Below are 8,280 nucleotides of genomic sequence, written 5' to 3'. Positions count from 1 at the left end.
ACACACACAGACGCACATGCGCGCACACACACGCACAAATGCACACACAGACGCACATGCGCACGCACACACACATGCACAAATGCACATGCACACAGACGCACATGCGCACGCACACACATGCACAAACGCACACAGAGACGCACATGCGCACGCGCACACACACATGCACACACGCACACGCACACAGACGCACATGCGCACGCACACACGCGCATGCACCCATGCACACACATGCACAAATGCGCGCACACACACACAAACGCACATGCGCACGCACACACACGCACGCACCCATGCACACACACACAGAGGCGCACACGCAGGTGCACATGCAAGCACACACACACGCACGCACCCATGCACACGCAGGTGCACATACAAGCACACACACACGTACACAGTGGTTCTCAACCAGGGCGATTCTGCCCGTGTGCACACCTGGCAATGTCCGGAAACATTTTTTATTTTCACAACTTGGGTAGGGGGAAGGTGTTGACATTTGGGGCTGGATTGTTCTCTGTGATGGGGCCGTCCTGGGCGCTGCAGGGTGCTGCTGAGCAGTGTCTCTGGCCTCCACCCACTCCAGGCCAGAAGCATCCCCAGTCCCGACAACCACAATGTCCCCAGACATGACCCAGTGTTTCCTCGGGGCAGATCACGCTGGGTGAACCTCTGCCTGGGTTTCCACGGAGAAGCCACTTAACTCCCTCACTGACCGCCGGCTGGTGCGTGCCTCGCTTGGGGACAAGCTCACAGGAACTCTAGCTACTCCCAAGAGACAGACGCTGATCAGGAGAGATGAGGCAGACGCACAGGAGCTGTGAACCAGGCACCATTTTGCAGGGGTGACTGAGAGCCTGGCCCTGCTGGGGGCTCAGGAGGAGGGACCTCATCCACCTGGCCAGCCCAAGGGCAGGGGAATGGCAGGGGAAGATTTGGGTGCTGTGAGAAGGCCACTGTGATGAGGGGGAGGGAAAAGCGAGCTCCCCGCAGTCGCCCAGGCCTGCAGTCAGAGGGTGACGGGGGTGACGCCATGACTCTGGGAGAAAAGGGGGGCTGGCAGTGGCCTCTGGGACGCAGGAGACATCAGACACAACCAAGATCTCCATCCTCGCAGTGCTGATGTCAGTCTCCACACGCTGCGTAACAAATGAACGCAGACTCGGCCACGCAGAACAGCAGGAATGTGGTGTCTCGGCTCTGAATGGCAGAAATCCAGGTGTGGGCTAGCTGGGCTCTATGCTCCAGGTCTCGCAGGGCTGGAACCAGGGTGTCGTCAGGGCTGAGATCTCACTGACGCCCAGGGTCGTCTTCCAAGCTCACTGGAGGCTGGGAGAGTCAACCTCCTCGCGGCTGTGGACTGAGGCCCCTGTGTCCTCGCTGGCTGTTGGTGGGGACGGCTTGTGGCACTGAGAGGCTGCCCTTGGATCCTCACTTCATGCCCCTCTCCTGGCACACCCTGGCTTTTTGCTTCTCCAAGACCAGCAGGAGGGGAGCGGCTCACCTGATTAGGCCAGGCCCACCCCCTCCCTTTGGATGAACCGTGTTAACTGATATGGGTCGGTCATCACAGCTGCAAAAAAATCCCCTCGGCTGGGATTCTGACATAATGGCAGAGTGACACCCACGGCAGTCCCAGCCCCACCCATACTCGAGGGGAGGAAACAGCATGGGGCGTGTGGAGCAGGGGCTGGAAGCTCGGGGGCCACCCTGGAACTCCACCCTGCCACACAGGCTCAGATGATTTAATCCCAGATAACAGCCCCTCTCCTCCTTTCTGGACACCAGGCACGAGGAAAAGCAGGGCTGGGGCGGGGTGGTTAGCTTAGGGCTTCTGTGCTTTCATTGGGAGGAAGGACAGGGGGTCCTCACATCTCCACCAAGCAAGTAACCAACACAAACTCAACCGTCACATCCGGCCCAGAGAGAGGAAGCCCCTCACCCAGGGTCACCCAGCAAGCATGGCCAGGGCTGGCCACAGTGTGGCCCGACAGGGGACCCATACTCTGGGCTGCTGATATGGGGGAGCTCAAGGAACAGGTTACCAGAGGACGATGCTGTCAGGAGTTGGGGTGGAAAGACTCCAAGATGGCCCCAGAAGCCCCTGCCTCCTGACAGACATACCCTGTGAGGTCCTGGCCACTTGAGTGTGGGAGGGACTTGAACTTGCTTCTAACCGGAAGGACACTGGGGCAGAGGGGGATACGTTGCCATCTCTGTATGACATAGGACTGTGCCCTCTGTCTTACACGGAGGCATGGCCATCTTCTCCATTTGCTGATGAAGGAACTGGCCATGCCGGGGGGGCCCACATGGCCAGGCTCTGAGGGCTGCCCCCAGCCAACAGACACTGACAAACAGACATCTTCGGTCTGACAACCAATGAGGAACTGAACCTGGCTTACAACCACGTGAGTTTAGAGGCTGACCCATCCCCAGTTGAACGTTGAGATGAGACCATAGCCCAGGAGACATTTTGACTGCTGCCTTGTGAGATCCTGAAGCAGTGCCCAGATCCCTGACTCACAGAAACTGTGAGATGATAAACGTGGGTAGTATTAAGATGCTAAGTTTGCTATAATTTGTTACGCAGCAGTAGCTGACTGATACAGGAACCGAAGAGAGGCCATGCTTTCCAGCTTCAGGACAGAGTGTGTGCTACCTGGGTGGGTGGTCTGGTCTGATTATCAGGTGACAACTGACGAGTCCACCTGTTGGGAATCCCAGGTCTAGTCCAAGCCCCTTGTTTAGCTGGGAGAGCACACAGACGGAAAGCAACCAGCTCACAATCACACAGCAAATTCACTTCCTACTTTCCGTCACCCTCACAGCATCAAGGCCTCCAATGAACTTGGTATCAGTGTTGAAAATGCATCAGAGTCCCTTGGCCATAAGGTGCCAAGGGCTGCTGCTAGCACCCAGGGAGCCCTTACCTTTTCCCTCACAGCAGGCAGCAGAGCATTGAAGCACGTGGCCAGAAACACCCCTCCTCCAAAGGCGTTGCAGAGAGACAGGATCTTTTTGGAGCGATGCGCCTTCTCAAAATCTGTCTCGATGATCTTCACGGGGAGCAGGGAGCCAAGCAGCATGAAGAAGAACACGCCCACCATGCAAAGGATTTTGGCCACTAGCAATTTCACCATGGTGGCGGCTTGGGTTGCTCTGGTCACCGCAGGGCCAAACCCCACGATGTGCTACCGAGCCCAACCACGCAGTTGGAGGCTCATGTCTTAGTCCAGCAACTGTGAACAGCAGGGGCATTGCATTAGCTTTTTTTTTTTTGAGACGGAGTCTCGCTCTGCCACCCAGGCTGGAGTGCAGTGGCATGATCTTGGCTCACTGTAACCACCACCTTCCAGGTTCAAGCGATTCTCTCGCCTCAGCCTCCCAGGTAGCTGGGATTATAGGCGCTTGCCACCACACCCAGTTGATTTTTGTATTTTTAGTAGAGACAGGGTTTCGCCATGTTGGCCAGGCTGGTCTCAAACTCCTGACCTCAGGTGATCTGCCTGCCTCGGCCTTCCAAAGTGCTGGGATTACAGGCGTGAGCCACCGCGTCCGGCCTCTTTTTTTTTTTTTTTTGAGACAGAGTCTCACTCTGTTGCCCAGGCTGGAGTGCAGTGGCCGGATCTCAGCTCACTGCAAGCTCCGCCTCCCGCATTCTCCTGCCTCAGCGTCCCGAGTAGCTGGGACTACAGGCACCCGCCACCTCACCTGGCTAGCTTTTTGTATTTTTTAGTAGAGACGGGGTTTCACCAGGTTAGTCAGGATGATCTCGATCTCCTGACCTCGTGATCCGCCCGTCTCGGCCTCCCAAAGTGCTGCAATTACAGGCGTGAGCCACTGCGCCCAGGCAGCTTTTTTTTTAGACAGAGTCTCGCTCTGTTGCCAGGCTGAAGTGCAATGGTGCAATCTCTGCTCACTGCAACCTCCACCTCCTGGGTTCAAGCGATTCTCCTGCCTCAGCCTCCCTAGTAGCTGGGATTACAGACATGCGCCACCACTCCCAGCTAATTTTTTTGTATTTTTAGTAGAGACGAGGTTTCATCGTGTTGGCCAGGCTAGTCTCGAACTCCTGACCTCGCGATCTGCCTGCCTCGGCCTCCCAAAGTGTTAGGATTATAGGCGCTAGCCACCGCACCAGGCCAGTTCTTCAGTTTTGGAACTCATACTGGTTTTCTTTGCTTCTCAATCTACAGACAACTGTGGGACCTTGTAATCATGTGAGTTAATACTTAATAAACTCCCCTTTATATATGTAACTATTCCATTAGTTGTGTCCCTCTAGAGAACCCTGACTAATACACTGTCTCAAAAAAAAAAAAAAGTTCATCAAAACTAAAAAAAATCCAGGCGGGGTACGGTGGCTCACACTTGCAATCCCAGCACTTTGGGAGGCCGAGGCAGGTGGATCACCTGAGGTCAGGAGTTCAAGACCAGCCTGGCCAACGTGGTGAAACCCCATCTCTACTGAAAATACAAAAATTAGCCGGGTGTGGTGGCTGACACCTGTAATCCCAGCTACTCGGGAGGCTGAAGCAAGAGAATCGCTTGAACCCAGGAGGCGGAGGTTGCAGTGAGCCAAGATGGCACCACTGCACTCCAGCCTGGGTGACAAGAGCAAAACTCCGTCTCAAAAAAATAAATAAAAAAACTAAATAAACTCTAAAATTCCACTCCTCAGTCTCCCTGGCCACATTTAAAGTGCTCAGTAGTCACACAAGCCTACTTGACTTCTGTGGTTACTGTATTTGACAGCAAAGGGAACACTCTTGTCGCTGCAGAATGTTCTATTGGATGGTGGTGGTTCATGGCTTCCCCATGCCCCAAAATAAAGTCTAAACTCTGGACCCTGAGGCTGAGGCTCTGCACGACAAGCTCCTGCCTCGCCTTGGCCCACACTGGTCCTTTCTGTGCCAAACTCGCTCGTGCCTCAGGACCTCTGCATGGGTTCTCCTCTCTCCACCTGGAACATGCTCTCTTTCTCCTGACCTTCCAGCGATGCCTCCTTCTTCTCTCTTGCTTCACTGCATCCAGGACCCCTCAAAAGGGCCTCGCTCAGCCAGGTGTGGTGGCTCATGCCTGTAATCCCAGCACTTTGGGAGGCTGAGGTGGGCAGATCACCTGAGGTCGAGAGTTCAAGACCAGCCTGTCCAACACAGTGAAACACTGTCTCTACTAAAAATACAAAAATTAGCTGTGTGTGGTGGTGGGCACCTGTAATCCCAGCTACTCGGGAGGCTTAGGCAGGAGAATCACTTGAGCCCAGGAGGTGGAGGTTGCAGTGAGCCAAGATCATGCCATTGCACTCCAGCCTGGGTGACAAAGTAAGACTCTCTCAAAAAAAAAATAAAATAAAATTAGTTGGGCATGCTGGTACGCGCCTGTAATCCCAGTTACTCGGGAGGCTGAGGCAGGAGAATCACTTCAACCCAGGAGGCAGAGGTTACAGTGAGCCGAGATCGCGCCATTGCACTCCAGCCCGGGCTGCAGAGTGAGACTCCGTCTCAAAAAAAAAAAAAAAAGGGGGGGGCCTCCCTCTCTGACCGTGGCTGACTCCCGCCCTAAACCATATCCCTGTACCCGCCGGAAGGCCTGGTGCAGAAGATACTAAACACCGGGGGCTGAACACAGCGAGGAACGGAAGCCTGTGGGCACTGATAAGGGCCGCATTACCTGATGCAATGGCCCAAAATGGAGTCGGTTTCACCCTGGACCCCAAAATGTCACCATTCTTAGGTGGAATCTCAGCTCCTCCCCTGGTCCTTGAGTTTTCCCCAACTGGGATTTCTCTCCCACCATCAGCGCCAAGCGCCTCATGGCCCCGCTACCTCCCTGCGTTCAGGTCTTCGGGTCACTGCTCAGACGTCTCCACTCACAGCCCTCCCCGCCCCCTTCCCTGGTGTTATTTTCTTTCATTTTGTGCTACAGAGGGAACTAGGAATTACATTATTTTAAGTCGATTAAAGTCGTCCCGCCCCCCCCCAGGCGGTGAGCTGGGCGGGACCAGGCTGTCTGTCTCGCTCTGGGCCAGCTGCACCCAGCGCAGAGCCACCCAGGCACACAGTAGGCGCCCAATAAAGACCTGTCCGGCATCTGGATGCCTCAGGCTGTACAGTGAAGGTGAGGGTGGCCTGCACGCTCTCAAACTGTAGACTGCTCGGGCCGGGATGCGGAGGGCGCGGGCTCATTCATTCAATCAGCACTTATTGAGCGCCTTCTGTGTGCCTCCCGCTGCCGGATACCGGAGTCGGGCCTCGGCTAACGTGCGGGTAGAATCCACCAGACCACCGGCCGCCCAGGGCCGCCCCGCCCTGCCGCCCCGGGTCCTCTCTCAGCCCGCACCTACCTCCCGGGGAACCCTTGTCCCCCGACAGGCGCCGCTCCCCGCCCAACCGCCGCGCAGTCTCGACCCCACAGACGCGGCCTGGAAAGGCCCCGCTCAGCGCGGCTGGCCCACGCCCCGCCCACGCCCCTGCCCATTGGCCTCCCCGAGAGCCACTGGCAGAACTTTCCATACTATTGGCTGCGGAACCTGCCACTCATATGCGACTCCACCTCTTCTACCGGCACAGGAAAGGGGTTTCCTCCCGCTGAGCGGCGGGCGCAGCCACCAAGCGGCGCCGACGGGAAACTCGGATCGGCGAGGAACGGTTCCGGCAGGATTGGGTTTCCAGAGCTGTCCAGGGGCATCTGGTGCTGAATCCCGCTTGGAAGGAGCTTGGAGGTGTGGACGGGAAGTGATTTCCAACGCAGGCGGCTCCTCTCTCAGTGTCCTCGCTGCTGATCCCCTTAGGGACGGCTGAAGAAGCAGCTTCATCCTTTCAACAAATCTCTGTTGATAGGCAGGAGGAATAAGTCCAAGAGATCGACCATACATCACGGTGGCTGCAGCTGGTAACAATGCATTACATACTGCAAAATTGCTAAGAAAGTAGATGTTACATGTTCAAACCATGAAAAAATAAGTATACGAGGTAACGCATAAGTTAAAAACCAAATCTTGGCAGGGCGTACTGGCTTACATTTGTAATCCCAGCACTTTAAGAGACCGAGGCAGGAGGATCGCTTGAGTCCAGGAGTTCAAGGCCAGCCTGGGTAGCATAGTGAGACCCTATCTCTAAAAAAAAAAAAAAAAATTTTTTTTTTTTTAGACAGAGTCTCGCTCTTGTCACTCAGGCTGGAGTGCAGTGGCACGATCTTGGCTCACTGCAACTTCCGACTCCCGTGTTCAAGCAATTCTCCTGCCTCATCCTCCCGAGTAGATGCAATTATAGTCGCATGCCACCACTCCAGCTAATTTTTGTGTTTTTAGTAGAGACGGTGTTTCACCATGTTGGCCAAGCTGGTCTCGAACTCCTGACCTCAGGTGATCCTCTTGCTTTGCCTTCCCAAAGTGCTGGGATTACAGGCATGAGCCACTGCGCTTGGCCCAATGACTTGATTCTAACAAATAGAAAATGGCAAACGAATGGGATGGCATTCTGCGATTAGACTCTGAGAGACTGTGACTTCTATTTTGCTAGCAGAGCCTGTCTCTCACCTGCTCAGCCTACATGCCTTGATAAAGCAAGCTAAGATGCTGGAGAGATCCACAGGGCAAGGAACTGAGAGTGTCCTCCAGCCAACGGTCAGCAAAGCAATGAAACCCTCAGCACAACAGCCCATAAGGAACCAAATGCTGCCTGCAGCCATGAGTATTATCATGAAAGAGGGTCCTGCCCCAAGTGAGCTTTCGGTTGACTGCTTCACTTCAATTGCAACCTTTGAAAGACCCTAAAACAGGGCTGTACACAGTGGCTCATGCCTATAATCCCAGCACTTTGGAAGGCCGAGGTGGGCAAGTCACTTAAAGTCAGGAGTTTGAGACCAGCCTGGCCAAGATGGCGAAACCCCATCTCTACTAAAAATACCAAAATTAGCTGGGCATGGTGGCGGGCACCTGTAGTCCCAGCTATTCAGGAGGCTGAGGCATCAGAATCATTTGGACCTAGGAGGCAGAGGTGACAGTGAGCTGAAATCATACCATTACACTCCAGCCTGGGCAACAGAGTGAGACCCTGTCTCAAAAAAAAGGAAGAAAGAAAGAGAGAGAGAGAGAGAAAGTAAAGAAAGAAAGAAAGAAAGAAAGAAAGAAAGAAAGAAAGAAAGAAAGAAAGAAAGAAAGAGAGAGAGAAAGAAAGAAAAAGAAAGAAAAGAAAGAAAGAAAGAAAGAAAGAAAGAAAGAAAGAGAAAGAAAGAAAGAAAGAAAGAAAGAAAGAAAGAAAGAAAGAAAGA

General features: G+C 54.2%; 1 pseudogene across 1 annotated transcript; it reads right to left on the bottom strand.

The window, feature by feature from the left end:
* Positions 1-446: 446 nt before the first annotated feature.
* On the bottom strand, positions 447-6,487 carry LOC112618036 (annotated as a pseudogene). Its single transcript, XR_003118006.1, has 2 exons — positions 6,353-6,487; positions 447-3,245 (listed from the first exon to the last, which is right to left on the bottom strand). The product of XR_003118006.1 is annotated as a zinc transporter ZIP3 pseudogene (transcript).
* Positions 6,488-8,280: the final 1,793 nt, after the last annotated feature.

Source organism: Theropithecus gelada, unplaced genomic scaffold (assembly GCF_003255815.1).
Source record: "Theropithecus gelada isolate Dixy unplaced genomic scaffold, Tgel_1.0 HiC_scaffold_836, whole genome shotgun sequence".
Lineage (NCBI taxonomy): Eukaryota > Metazoa > Chordata > Mammalia > Primates > Cercopithecidae > Theropithecus > Theropithecus gelada.
Note: the sequence above shows the minus strand (reverse complement) of the source record. Positions and strands in the feature narration are given on the sequence as shown.